This window comes from Triticum aestivum, chromosome 2A, assembly GCF_018294505.1.
Source record: "Triticum aestivum cultivar Chinese Spring chromosome 2A, IWGSC CS RefSeq v2.1, whole genome shotgun sequence".
Classification (NCBI taxonomy): Eukaryota; Viridiplantae; Streptophyta; class Magnoliopsida; order Poales; family Poaceae; genus Triticum; species Triticum aestivum.
The window spans coordinates 493,963,729-493,979,305 of NC_057797.1; the positions used below are offsets into that span (position 1 = coordinate 493,963,729).

At 44.3% G+C, this 15,577-nt stretch overlaps 1 long non-coding RNA gene across 4 annotated transcripts; it reads left to right on the top strand.

The window, feature by feature from the left end:
- The first annotated feature begins 3,043 nt into the window (after nt 1-3,043).
- On the top strand, nt 3,044-6,226 carry LOC123189089 (uncharacterized). 4 transcript variants are annotated; one of them, XR_006495572.1, is made up of 6 exons: nt 3,044-4,005; nt 4,090-4,167; nt 4,264-4,365; nt 4,436-5,165; nt 5,307-5,409; nt 5,940-6,226. It is a non-coding gene; the product is annotated as an uncharacterized lncRNA (long non-coding RNA). The 4 variants fall into 4 exon arrangements; XR_006495573.1 differs by having other exon boundaries at nt 5,307-5,402; nt 5,940-6,225; XR_006495571.1 differs by having other exon boundaries at nt 5,244-5,409; nt 5,940-6,223.
- Nucleotides 6,227-15,577: the final 9,351 nt, after the last annotated feature.

The window sequence follows — 15,577 nt, forward strand, 5'->3', positions numbered from 1 at the left end:
CTCAGTATACTTCATTAAATATTCTAAGATACCCCAATATGAGTTTACTTGAAAAAATATCATCCGCGATGTACTTTTTTGTAATATATCTTTTCACGTACAAACACATCAGTATATACGTAAATATTTACAAATACATAGACTCACATGAATTTTTTCATGAAACTCATTTTGGGGTATCTAATAATTACTAATGAAGTATATTAAAAATAATAAAAAAGTATAAAAGATTTATCTATGTGGTATATGAGGAGTGGAAGTACGTACTCCCAGTAGTACACAACGTCGCGCTATTCGTCACCCTTGGTGAGGACTAGTTATTCTTCACCCCCACTCTATTTTACCATTAATGCACCGTAATTTTACGTTTCGTAAATTTTGTCTTATTTCCGACGCAAAAAGGGACCGTAAGAAATATATAATCGCCGTAAAAAATATTTTATGTTATGTAAAATTACAAACATAAAAACATAGTCTAAAATACATATAAATTGTAGATTTTCTTGTCTTATGACCTATATTTTTATTTTTTTATGTCAAATTTTACGTAGTGAATCAATAGAAATGTAACTATTTGAATTCGAAATGTAATTTAATTATGAAATGATTGTAAGATTACCTCGGATGGAGAATAACTTATTCTGCAGGCTGGGTGATGAATAGTAACACTATATATATATATACACATGACGAACAATTTTCAAGTACACATTAAACATATTTTAATGTATATTGAATATTTTTTTAATATGCATTGAATATTTTCGTAACAAGGGTTGACCAGTTCGCAAATACAAATTGAACATTTTGTGTAATACTCTATATGCTAAATAAAAATCAAATATATAATTAACATTTTTAGTATACAATGAATATTTTTATAATACGTATTAAGCTTTTTTCTATACCATGAACATTTTCTTAATATAAAATAAACATTTTTGTAATACACATTGGATATTTTTTTACACAATGAACTGTTTTATCATACCAACAATCTGAAATATGAAAAAAGAAAAAAAATACAAATACAAATACAAAAAAATAGAAAAGAAATAAAAATGAAAATAAAAGAAACAAAATGAAAAATAAGAAAGAGAAACAGAAAAAAATGTAGAACCAGTGAAGCTCGACCGTGGGCTAACCCAAACTGGGTGTCAAGACTGGGCACTTTCAGCAATGCCGTGGCTCCTTGATGCATGCACGCGTCAACATAGGATCTGCCTAGACCTAGCGATTCAGCGAGATTGCAATGGAGGTCGGTGGACGCGTGGCCAAACTTGAAAGAATGAGAAGAGAAGTAGGGCTATATTTGCTCATGGGCTAATTTAGAGTGGTAGTATATTCAGCCCAGTATTTAGAGGACCAGGCAATGGAGTCCCAGGTCAACAGAGTTTTGACTATTTTCCGAACTGTTTGCAGAACTGAAGTGTATTCTTTACCAGGACCTTTTGATGAGTGAAGAAATTCAATTCAAATATGATTTATGTAGACAAACTAGACGTACATGGCCTCTTTCTCTGCAAATGGATCTCCATCCGAGTCCAGGCCATCGGGTCTTCCTTGGATTGAATTATATTGGATCAACGTCATTCTCGCACTAGAAGCTCCGGGTGAGTTTGTAGCCTGAGAGCGCAGGTTACTGTTAGCTAGGGTTTGCTAGTTGGAAAATGTCGAATATATGTGGTTGCATTTAATTCTGGTTGTATGATTAACATGATGACCCCTTATATATGTAGGTATAAACTACATGTTGATCTGGGACAAAGATGATGATGAGCTGTGGCTCTATTCCCCCCACATGTGCGGAAACCACAGGACCTTAGATGGAGATGATCTATATATGTTCTTGGTTTAGGTATTCTCATGTCAGGATCTAGTATGCCCTGATAGCTACTCCTTCTCCCATGTGATTTCAGTATGCACAACGCCAATATTTCCCTTGCGAGATTCTACATCAGCGTGGCCGTCGGGTCTTCCTTGGATTGGGTTATACTGGATCGGTGTCGTCCTCACACTAGAAGCCCCGGTGAGTTGGTAGCCCCGGAGTGCCAGCTATGGTTAGCTAGCTAGATCGGTTGATTAGCTAAGTTTTGCTAGTTGGAAAATGCCGAACATATGTGGTGGCATTGAATTTTGGTTATATGATTAACATGATGACCCGCTATATATGTATTTATAAACTACTTGTTGATCTGGGACAAAGATGATGATGAGATAGATGAGCTATGGCTTTATTCCCCCATCTGTGTGGAAACCACAAGACCTCCAATTGGAGATGATTTATATATGTTCTTGGTGTAGGTATTTCCATCGGGATCTCCGTGGGAACCACATGACCTCCCTGGCCATCGGGCCTTCTTTGGATTCAATTGTATTAGATCGACGGACTGGCCGATAAGAAGAAAGCGGTTTTCCATCGCGTCCTTCGTTTTCTTTACCATCTCCCGTCTTATCACCCCATTTCAAGATTGAACCGTCAGATCGGGACCGATAGATCGATCGTCTCATCACCCCATATCTACTTATGTTTTTTTTCTGCGGGAGTATAACATAATAGTTTTAAAGTGAGGGTGATATGAGGTTTCTGTCAATGAGTGTAGCACACACCACTTCCATTATCCTTGCCGGCTCGGTGCCTTGTATGTTGTTTTTTGTCGACTGCGTAGTCTCCCTGCCATGACAACCGTCATGTACGATTGCCAACGACGAGGACATCTATGTCGGCTAGTCATTGAAATAACCTTTTTATGAACAAATTTTAGTAATATTATTTTCAGCACCAAATATATTCCATATTGATTCGATTTTTTCCTAATTTATTTCATTATTCTAAATGTTCCCTTAAAAATTGCTTTCTAAAATAATAATTAAGCATGTACTTTGCTCTACGGAAATAATGTTTAACCTTTCCGCTAAAGCCCTCAGTTTCTCTCCAATTTTTTAATTTCCCACCAAATAATTTGGTCGTGTCTTGCGCCAAAAAAATCTTAACCTCCCCGCTAAACACCCCTCATAAGTGCTCCCGATTATTTCTCTTCACCATATCATCAATATTGGATCTGAGCTCTCTCGTTCTGGTTCCTCCCTCCTCACGGCGTCATGACAGCGTCGACACCGCGGATCACAACGGAGTCCATCGAACATACAGTCTTATTAGGTTTTTCCTTTGTCCCAAATCTCCTCCTCGTAGATGTGCAGCGCAGGCACAGCGCCCCCTTTCCATTGTAGAACTACCACGCCGCCGGCCGCCGTGCAGCACTCCTCGGTCTCGCCTCCGGCATGGCCGCCGGGATGCAGTAGCCCGCCTCGTCTTCGTACTACAACAATCCCCAAGATGCAACATGCTCCCTTGCCGGCGGTGGCGGCGGCGCACACGCCGAGCTGGGAGACGGTCGACCTGCTGTCGTCGATGCCGTCCAGGGCCTCGGCCACGACGACCACAGCCATGGCCGGCGGCCGCGACCACAACCACGACTCCAGTATTTCTGTATTTTGGAGTGTTATGCATAGTCTGATGGTGCTTAGTCTAATGGTGGAAGTGTGTGTGCTAGTACTGTTCCAGAATGTGCCTGTGTTGTTCTTACCAAGTTTTCTGAAGCATAGCACATTCAGGCTAGACTGAAGCATACTGCCGCATTCTGCTTATTTAACCATGGTAGTAGACTACTAGTAGTTTGCTTACCACATTCAGGCTAGATTACTGCATGTGTATGCATTGGGAGTAGCCTTGTCAGGATGCTAATTGGTGTATCATGTCTATGCTTCACAGCTTCAGTATAGACTTGATTATATGTGCTCTGCTTTGATCTTTAACGCCTAGCTTTTAATTTCTAAATCAAAATCATAGACATATGCTATGCTAAAAGACTTCTGTTTTGCATGCTCCTGTTCTGCACGGTATAACACAATTTGATTTCATTTAATCTTTTAAGCCTTTCTGCAAGGTACACAACTTGCTCGCTACAGAGGAAAGAGATGATGCACATTACTCCTTTCTGCAAGGTACACAGCATCCTTAAATCTTAATCACTTATCTAAATGGTGCAAATTGATAATGCTAAGTCCCTTAACTGTTTTTGTGTTCAGTAAAGAAAGGATATGTTCTCATAACAAGGATGGAAAGTATAACAGGTTACAAAAACCAATATGGACAACACAGATCTGGTAAAATGTCTATAACATTTAAGCTACCTCTAACATTTGCTATAATACGGAAAATCCTGGATCGCTTAATCTTCAAAACTGTTAATTCTTTTACAGGAACTCAAGAACAACCTGGTACTCATGTAGCTGCTAATGACATGTGTGCACTGGACGAATGGCCATCCCATGCTCACCGCAACCGTGCACAACTATAGAATGGTACTTTTTTTATATTTGGGTCCTCGTTTCTTACAATGTAATACTGATTACTGCAATAATTCTTGTATAGTTTGGGTTGTAGAAAGTGATGGACAGAAGAAGAAAGGGCGAGGTGTACTTTTCGTATTTAGGACAAAGCATTTAAAGAGGTTCAAAACAAAGAAAATGAAACTGAAGGTCCAGTTTCCAGTGAACATAGAAGCAATATTTTCCAGACCGCATAGAAAGACACTCCGCAATGCAACTCATCACAGCCTTATGGGTATGGATCATTGTTCAAGATATCTTCCGATATTCAGATAAATCGGCCGATTTATCGCTTATCGTTGTCTGGCCGATAAGATAAATCGGCTGATAAATCAGCCGATATGGTGATAAATCGGCCGATATGCCGATAAACTTGCCGATTTACCCCTTATCATGGGTCGACCGATAAGTTCCCGATAAGCGATATCCCCAACATTGGTATGGATACATGGCCAAACCACGAAGTGGTTCTGAAAAGGATTAAATCACAATTTGAAGAGCAAGAACGTGCTACAACAGAGATCCAAAAGGTAAACTCTGAGCTCAGCCATCAGGTCACCGAATTACAAGATCAATTACAAGCTGAACGTGAAAGCACACAAGAGAGGATTAACTTCGAGCGTGCTAAGAGAGAAAACCTTGAGGAGAGGTTAAAAGAAGAGCGTGCTGAAACGGAAAGATTGTTGGAAGAGGAGCGAAGATCAATATTGGAATTTGAGAAAAACATGATGGCAAAGTTTGCACAGTTCTCCCAACAGACGCAAACACATCAGGTGATTAGTTATATGCTTGCAAATTTGTAAGATTTATTTTGCTTGCTTGCATTGCTAAAAGTGCACTTCTATTTGCAGATGAATAAGAAAAGGACTAACAAAGAAATTAATAATCCAAACTTGCAAAATACTCTTTTACAGACCGCTAGTACTACTGGGACTCTAGGTACAAGGCACAATGTAATTGCTCCCAATATGCTCATACAAGCTGCAAATATTCGAATGTTTCGAGCAATGGTAAGTGGTAAGTCACAAGCTTGGTTTGTCTTCATGTTAACCTTTATTTGATACGCAAATAGCATTCATAATGTGCAATTGTCTGCTTGCTTGCACTACTGTATTTTGTTGTTGTTGAAGCACATAAAGTAGGGAAGCCAGAAATAGAACAGTTTTCTCACCATTAGAAATTGTGAACTTGCGCCAGCATGTAGTTGTTTCGGAGAAGTTTAGATGTTTTATTAATTTATTTAGGTAATTATTCTTGTGTTTGAACTACAAATTCTTTTGTGAAATTATCCAATTCTTTTTGCATAGCACCTGATTGTTAATGGAGTGGTACATCAGGCACAAGCATTTGCTCGCTAGTTGTTGTAGTCATAACAATTGGCCAGAAAGGTACTATGCATGCATGAATATAGTAATTATACAATTGTCATGACAGTGGTTATATCTTTATGCTGATTTGTCGTTGTGTTGTTTCTTTCTTTTCTTGACTAATTATTTTCTATTTTCAGTTAACTTGAGCTAACTAAAATTTTGATTTCTTCATTGCAGGATCCAAAGATTAACTAGAATGGACTTTAGACCATGGACAATTTACTCTTCGCTCTTAATTAGGTTGGCACATTCAGTATGTTGAATGCGTGCTAAATTATATTTTAGTTTCATTTGATGGATATTGGCTATGCAAATATTGATATTGTATGAATGTACATCATATATGTATTATCTGAATCATGTAATTGAATGCATGTATATATTTTTCTGGTTGCAATAGGCTATTGCCACAACCTATTTCTGGTTGGAACATGGTGGCACAACGAAGAATGTTGCGTTGCATCAAATCTTAGTTCCATGCCGACCTATTTTGTTGCACTAGGCTGTTGTGACAGTACACTTTATATTATCGCAATAACTTATCACTACAAACAGGCAGTCCATTGAGATAACTACTTGTTGCCACCAATTCAGTTTTGTTGGAATAGTCCTTTCTCCACGAAAAGTTTGTATTGTCACAACAGCCTCTCACCACAAATGTCCTGTCTGTTGTGACAACTATTTATCACCACAAAAATGATTATGCTGTAATTTTAGTATCACCACGTCTGGAGAGTTGTGGTCTTATGTTACTAGGGTATTGCCACAATTGACTATTACCACGGATGAGCATGCGCCACAAGAAAAGAGTTGTTGGCATAGGTTGTTGCCACAAATCCCGGCATGATTTGGCACCTGTTGCATTAAGCTATCGCCACAGACCAAATTGTGGCATAAAATGCGAGCTGCCACGAGGTAAAATGTGGCAACTTGTCACATGGTTGTTGCAATAGCACGCTTTCTTGCCACGTTTCTTTTTTTGTGGCAATAACCTATTACCATGTGTCCTGTCGCAACGTCTAGCAACGAACATCATGTTGTGGCAATAGGTACCTATTGCGACAATTGGGCACTTATTGCGACGAATGGTTTTGTTGCAATAGACCCGGATCCTTGTAGTGTCTATAGTCACCTATTATGTGTTTGATCCGTTAACCCCGAAGTGACAATAATCGGGATACTTACCGGTGATGACCTTAGTTTGAGGAATGCATGTATTCACTATGTGTTAATGCTTTGTGCCGGTACTCTATTAAAAGGAGGCCTTAATATCCCTTAGTTTCTGTAAGGACCACGTTGCCACGGGAGGTTAGGACAAAAGATGTCATGCAAGTTCTTTTCCATAAACACGTATGACTATATTCGGAATACATGCCTACATTACATTGATGAACTGGAGCTAATTCTGTGTCACCCTAGGTTATGATTGTTACATGATGAACCACATCCGGCATAATTCTCCATCACTGATCCATTGCCTACGAGCTTTCCATATATTGTTCTTCGTTTATTTACTTTTTCGTTGCTATTGCTGTCATCACTACAAAATACCAAAAACATTACTTTTGTTACTGTTACCTTTTGCTACCGTACCACTTCTACTTTGCTACTAAACACTTCCCTACAGATACTAAGTTTCCAGGTGTGGTTGAATTGGCAACTCAGCTGCTAATACTTGAGAGTATTCTTTGGCACCCCTTGTGTCGAATCAATAAATTTGGGTTGAATACTTTACCCTCGAAAACTGTTGCGATCCCCTATACTTATGGGTTATCACACCACCAGAGCTCCATCGCCCTAGTCAACAACTTCATGTTGGCCGTTGCATCAACCTGATCTTGACCAGAAAACTGTAGTGCCCCTTCGCTTCCCATCAGCATCACTAGGTACGCACCTACCTTTGCTTCCAATCTGCATTAGGGTTCCCCAGTTCTTCGGTGTTCGTCGGTGTTCGTCACGCTCATCGGTAGTTCATCCATCCTACTGCTTAGTTAAACCAGACACAACACTGAAGTCACACTTCAACCACTTTCGTATTCACTATCAATCATAGATCTATTCCTTCTTTCTGAGATTCACTCCTCAATATAGCAGTTCGTCTGCCATGCTTTAGGCATAGCGATTTCCACCTGTTTCTCCGAATTGCCGTAGATCCAAAATTATAAGTAGGACCCGTGAAACTTGTTTGTTCAGTACAACTACTTCTTGAGCTTGCGTTGGTTTTTCCCTTGAAGAGGAAAGGGTGATGCAGCAAATTAGAGATAATTATTTCCCTTAGTTAAGAACCAAGGTATCAATCCAGTAGGAGAAGAACGCGCAAATCACCAATACCTGCACAAACAATCAAACACTTGCACCAAACACGATAAAGGGGTTGTCAATCCCTTCACGATCACTAATATGATGGAAAATAGACAAAACTAACCAAAAGATAAAGTAAATATTTTTGGGTTTTTTTGGTTTATAGATCTGAAAATAAAAGATTGCAAAATAGTAGATCGGAAACTAATATGATGGAAAATAGGCCCGGGGGCCATAGGTTTCACTAGAGGCTTCTCTCATGATAGCAAATAATACGGTGGGTGAACAAATTACTGTCGAGCAATTGATAGAAAAGCGCAAAGTTATGACGATGTCCAAGGCAATGATTATGTAATATAGGCATGACGTCCGTGTCAAGTAGACCGACTCGTGCCTGTATCTACTACTATTACTCCACACATCGAATGACTCCTGCCTGCATCTAGAGTATTAAGTTCATAAAGAACAGAGTAACACTTTAAGTAAGATAACATGATGTAGAGGAATAAACTCAAGCAATATGATGTAAAGCCCATCTTTTTATCCTCGATGGCAACAATACAATACGTGCCTCGCTACCCCTACTTTTTCACTGGGTGAGGACACCGCAAGATTGAACCCAAAGCTAAGCACTTCTTCCATTGCAAGAAAAACCAATCTTGTTGGCCAAAACAAACCGATAGTTCGAAGAGAATTACAAAGATATCAAATCATGCATATAAGAATTCAGAGAAGATTCAAATAATATTCATAGATAAGCTGATCATAAATCCACAACTCATCGCTCGATAAAAACACCACAAAATAAGATTACATCGGATAGATCTCCAACAACATCGAGGAGAACATGGTACTAAGAATCAAAGAGAGAGAAGAAGCCATCTAGCTACTAGCTATGGACCCATAGGTGTGTGGTAAGCTACTCACGCTTCATCGGAATGGCAATAAGGTTGATGTAGATGCCCGAGGGAGTCCTGGATTAAGGGGTCCTCGGACAGCCGGACTATATACTTTGGCCGGACTGTTGGACTATGAAGATACAAGATTGAAGGCTTCGTCCCGTGTCCAGGTGGGAATCTCCTTTGCATGGAAGGCAAGCTTGGCGATTCGGGTATGTAGATCTCCTTCTATGTAACCAACTCTGTGTAACCCTAGCCCCCTCTGGTGTCTATATAAACCAGAGGGTTTAGTCCGTAGGACAACAACAATCATAATCATAGGCTAGCTTCTAGGGTTTAGCCTCTACGATCTCGTGATAGATCAACTCTTGTAATACTCATATCATCAAGATCAATCAAGTAGGAAGTAGGGTATTACCTCCATTGAGAGGGCCCGAACCTAGGTAAACATGGTGTCCCCCGCCACCTGTTACCATCAGCCTTAGACACATAGTTCGGGACCCTCTACCCGAGATCCGCCGGTTTTGACACCAACATTGGTGCTTTCATTGAGAGTTCCACTATGCCGTCACGTAAAGGCTTGATGGCTCCTTCGATCATCGGCAACGATGCGATCTAGGGTGAGGTTTTTCTCCCTGGACAGATCTTCGTATTCGACGGCTGCGTACTGCGGGCCAACTTGCTTGGCCATCTGGAGCAGATTGAGAGCTACGCCCCTGGCCATCAGGTCAGGTTTGGAAGCTTGAACTATACTGCCGACATCCGTGGAGACTTGATCTTCGACGGATTCAAGCCCATGTCAGGTGCGCTGCATAGTCACGACGAGCATGACTTAGCTCTGCCGTCGGACGGTATTTGGGAGATCACACCTGTGGCTACTCCCGCCCTCAATCCGGAGCAGATCGTGCCGTCCGAGGACAGGTGGATGGACCCCGCCACGGAGGCCGCACACTCAACGGTGATAGAGCTGAATACTGACTTCACCTCCTATCAGACCTGTGTTACCGGACCCTTGGATTCGTCCCCGGCCATAGGCTCCGAACCGCCCGCGTCCGTGCCTATCGAATCTGATTGGGCACTGATCATGGAGTTTACATCTGTAGATATCTTTCAGCACTCGCTCTTGGGCGACGTGCTAAATTCATTGAGGCCTCTCTCCTTGTCAGGAGACTCTTGGCCGAACTATGTCCGGCTTGAGTGGGAAGCGGACGACGAAGAAATTCATTCCCCACCCACCACCCACTTCATAGCCACTATCGACGACTTAACCGACATGCTTGATTTCGGCTCCGAAGACATCGACGGTATGGAGGACGATGCAGGAGAAGAATAGGAACCACCGCCCACCGGGCGCAGGACAACCACCTCATCATATGATATATACATGGTGGACACCCCCAAAGAAAGCAAAGGCAATAAGGCAACGGAGGATAATCCCCTCGAGAAGAAATCTAAGCACCGGCGTCATCGATGCCGCTCTAAGCCCGGCCATAGCAAAAGCAACGATACCGGCACAAGAGACAATAACGCCACGGACAATGCTGAAGATGAAGACAATCCCCTCCAGCCAGGCTTCGAGCGGGAGGATGGGCAAGCCAGCCCTAAGGAACAGGAGACAGACAGAGAATCAAGGGATGCCAACTACATGCCCCTCTCCGAAGACAATGTGAGCCTCGGCGATGAAGAATTCATCGTGCCTGAGGATCCCGTCAAGCAGGAGCGCTTCAAGCGCCGGCTTATAGCCACATCAAAAAGCCTGAAGAAAAAGCAACAGTAGCTTCAAGCTGATCAATATCTGCTAGCGGATAGATGGACCGAGGTCCTGGCAGCCGAGGAATACGAACTCGAGCGCCCAACCAAAAGTTACCCAAAGCGCAGGTTGCTACCCCAACTCGAGGAGGAAGCATTAAAGCCTACACTACCAGCGTATGATGCGGCGGACCGGCCACCTCGTGGCCGAGACAAAGCGGCGTATCAGCCCGAAGTCCAACCCGCACCCCGTCGCCAGTCAAACAAAAACACCAAGGCCCGGGGCTACATGCAGGACCTGCGAGACGTATTGGAAAACAACGCAGGATATACAAGATCAATCTACGGATCACGGGGGCGCGCCCCAACGCGCGACGATGACCATCACGCTGGATATACTAAAAGCAAATCCGGCTGAGCTGAATACAGCAGACAAGACTCGTATGAACTACGTCGTGATATAGCCCGACACAGAGGCGCCACACACCCCCTATGCTTTGCCGATGAAGTAATGGATCACGAATTCCCAGAAGGGTTTAAACCCGTGAAAATTGAATCATATGATGGTACAACAGACCCCGTGGTATGGATTGAAGATTTCCTCCTGCACATCCACATGGCCCGCGGTGATGATCTACATGCCATCAAGTACCTCCCACTAAAATTGAAAGGGTCGGCTCGGCATTGGCTGAATAGCCTGCCGGCAAACTCCATTGGTAGTTGGGAGAACTTGGAAGACGCATTCTTTGACAACTTCCAGGGCACTTATGTGCGACCACCGGATGCTGATGACTTGAGTCACATAACCCAACAGCCCGGGGAGTCAGCCAGGAAATTCTGGACTCGGTTCCTAACTAAAAAGAACCAAATTGTCGACTGTCCGGATGCTAATGCCTTAGCGGCATTTAAGCATAACATCCGCGACGAGTGGCTCGCCCGACACCTCGGCCAAGAGAAGCCGAAGTCCATGGCAGCCCTCACGACACTCATGACCCGCTTTTGTGCGGGCGAGGACAGCTAGCTGGCTCGCAACAACAATACATCAAGAAATCATGGCAATTCAGATGCCAGAGATAGCAACGGCAAGCCACATCGCAATAGACACAAGCGCCGCAACAACGGCGATAAAGCCGAAAATACGATAGTCAATGCCGGATTCAGTGGCTCTAAATCCGGTCAGCAGAAAAAGCCGTTCAAAAGAAGCAATCCGGGCCCGTCCAATTTGGACCGCATACTCGATCGCTCGTGTCAAATTCATGGCACCCCCGATAAACCAGCCAACCACACCAACTGAGAATGCTAGGTGTTCAAACAGGCTGGCAAGTTGAATGCCGAAAACAAGGAAAAGGGGCTGCATAGCGATGACGAGGAGGAGCCCCAGCAATCGAACATAGGAGGACAAAAGAAATTTCCTCCCCAAGTGAAAACGGCGAACATGATATACGCAACCCATATTCCCAAGCGGGAATGGAAGCGTGTACTAAGGGACATCTATGCGATGGAGCCATCGCCCCAAAGTTCAACCCATGGTCTTCTTGTCCGATCACTTTCGGTCGCAGGGACCACCCTACCAGTATCCATCATGGCGGTTCTGCTGCATTGGTCCTTGACCCCATCATTGACGGATTTCACCTCACTCGAGTCCTTATGAACGGTGGCAGCAGCCTGAACCTGCTCTATCAGGATACAGTGTGCAAAATGGGTATCGACCCCTCGAGGATCAAACCCACAAAAACCACCTTTAAAGGTGTCATACCAGGTGTAGAGGCCTATTGCACGGGCTCAATCACACTAGAAGTGGTCTTTGGATCTCCGGACAACTTCCGAAGCGAGGAGTTGATCTTCGATATCGTCCCCTTCCGCAGTGGCTATCACACACTGCTCGGATGAACCGCATTCGCCAGATTCAATGCGGTACCGCATTATGCATACCTCAAGCTCAAAATGCCAGGACCTCACGGGGTTATAACAATTAATGGAAACACAGAACGCTCGCTCCGTACGGAGGAGCACACTGCGGCCCTCGCAGCAGAAGTACAAAGCAGCCTTCTGAGGCAAACCACCAATTCGGTGATAAAGCCCCCGGACACCTTCAAGCGAGTCCGGAGTACCCTGCAACAGGATCGCCCGACACGTTTAGAGCTCGCCTAGCAATTCGACCTCCATCCTAGTCCCAGTCAAGCGGCGAAATTTGCACCGCGCGTACATAATTATGCACTCAAGACACCATGGGCATAGGTGGAGGCACGGCTATGGCACGTCCCACAATGCGGCTCAACCGCCTCAGGACCCATATATCTTTACCATTTTCTTCCTTTCAGGACCCTATTCTCTAAAGGCCCTCGCCGATACCCTGATTATCAGACCCATCACGGGAAGGAAACACCAAGGAAGAAAGAAGCTTTGACGTACAAGGGAATCCCCAGGTGGTCTCTGATAACGATCGCTATACCTGTTTTACATACCCGCACGCAGCCTGCCCTTGGATAGGACATGTCAAATAGTCCTAGTTTTGCTTATTGCACTACTTGTATATATACACTTTGACATATCATTTAAATAACAATGTACAACATTAGCTTATTATTGCATTTCTTCATCGTTTTTCCCTGTCTGCTTATTTACGACAAATTGCACCCGTACATTCTGGTACGTCCAGTGCACCAGGGGCTTCAGTGTACCCCATAACACGGCAAGAAAAGTCCGAACACTTTCTATAGTGTGGCACCCCGAACTTATAACATTATATGCATCAACTCCGAATCATGTCTTGGGTCAATAGTTGGGTTTGCCCGGATCCCATGTTTTGGTACCTTACGTTCCGCTATATCGGCTAAGGTAGCACTGGGAGAACTACTGTGATTGTGTCCCGGTTCTTCCGGACGAGCACCTCAGTAGAGAAAGCCGAAAACTGACTGTCATGATGCGGTGAAGTTCGAGAGGTCTCAAATCCTTAAAGATTTTTCCCGCTTCGGGCGAGGAATCATCCTTGTCTGATTTAGGTGTATATAGAGCCCCAAGTTCAGCCTTCTGAATACTAGGGGCTTCGCCAAAATTTAAAATTGTAGACTTCTATGGCTAAGTGAGAGTGATAAAGCTGTATAGTCCGATTGCCTTGTTCGCTGCGCTAAACACCTCCTTAAAGGACCAATTTTTTTTGGATAAAGAGTGTTTAAGATTTATCCCGAACACCTCAGTACTAGTTACATGGGGGCAGAAGCCGACGACTGGCCAACTGTCAGATTTTATAAACGGCCGCATAGAAGGCAATATTTTAAATCGACAAGCGTTATATAGCGCACATGAACTCGTTTTCATATTACAGGATCACATGAGTACATTCATTCAAATATTACATCCTTAGCACATTCCTCCGCCACAAGGTGGGCACCCTTCAGGACACTGTCATAATAGTTTTCAGGGTGGCGATGCTCCTTGCCCTCCGGTGGCCCCTCCTTCACCAGCTTTTGGGCGTCCATCTTCGCCCAGTGCACTTTCGCACGGGCAAAGGCCATGCGCGCACCTTCAATGTAGACGGACCACTTTATAACTTCAAACCGTGGGTAGGCATTCACAAGCCGTTTTACCAAGCCGAAGTAGCTGCCAGGCAGGGGCTCGCCAGGCCACATCCGGACTATGAGACCCTTCATGGACAATTCGGCCGCCTTGTGAAGCTCGACCAGTTGCTTCAGCTGGTCGCTCAAGGGCATCGGATGTTCGGTCCCAGTATATTGAGACCAGAACAAATTTTCTGTTGAGCTCCCTTCCTCGGCCCGGTAGAACTTCGCGGCATCCGATACGCTGCTTGGTAGATCTATGAACGCTCCTGGAGAGCTCCGAATTCGGGTAAGTAAAAGGAAAGTCTCCTTCACATGCTTGCTTTGCATAATGAATTCCTTACCCGCCGCTATCTTCTTGACCGCCTAAATATCCTGGAGGGCCTTTTGGGCTTCGGCCTTGGCATTTTGTGCGTTCTCGAGGGCCTTCGCAAGCTTGGACCCCTGCATCTTAGAGTCACGCTCCAAGGACTCGTATTTCTTGAAAAAATCCTGGAGCTCTTGCTAAACCTTGCCGAATCGGGACTCTTGCTTCTCGCGCTCGATGCGCTCCTTGGCCGCTCTGTCTTCGGCCTCGGACAGTGCCTTCTTTAGGGCCGCCACTTCGGTCGTGATCCCTAGCAAAATTCATGATGATCCTATGATCTAATAACCACTTTTTCTTTATCAATATACAGACGGGGTATCACTTACCTTTGTTCTCTTCGAGCTGCCTCTTGGCAAGGCCGAACTCTTCCTTGGACCGCTCAAGGTCCTGCTTTAGTATGGAGACCTCTGCAGTACGAGCGGCAGCGGCCAGCAGCGAAGCCTGCTTATTCACATAGACATATTCTGATTAGACTCCTGTGATTGTTATTTGATCCTCTGTTCGGCCTTTCTTTGCGAACACCAAACAGAGCATCAGGGGCTACTGTCTATGATGTGATATTTTCTCATAATATAGGAGGCTGGCACAGGCTTCGGTCAATCCGCTTTTGGCGGACCAAACCTTCTCGACCACCGCACTCATGATGGTGCGGTGCTCTTCGTCGATGGAAGCGCCGCGAAGCGCTTCCAGCAAGTTGTCTGATGCCTCTGGATGGACAAAGGCCATCAACACAGATGGCTCGCCCCCCTTAGCGAGGGGTCGCCTGACAGAATCCGGAACCACTAGAGGTTCCGGCGCAGTATCCGGCTGGGGGCCAAACTTGCTGCGGCCCCCGCCATTAGAACCCATGGGAGTCTTACCCCCCATGCACCTGGCATCTGGGATGTCACCTTGGGGCGCCTCTAGAATTATCCCCCTTGGTCCGGTGCCATTTGAGACAAC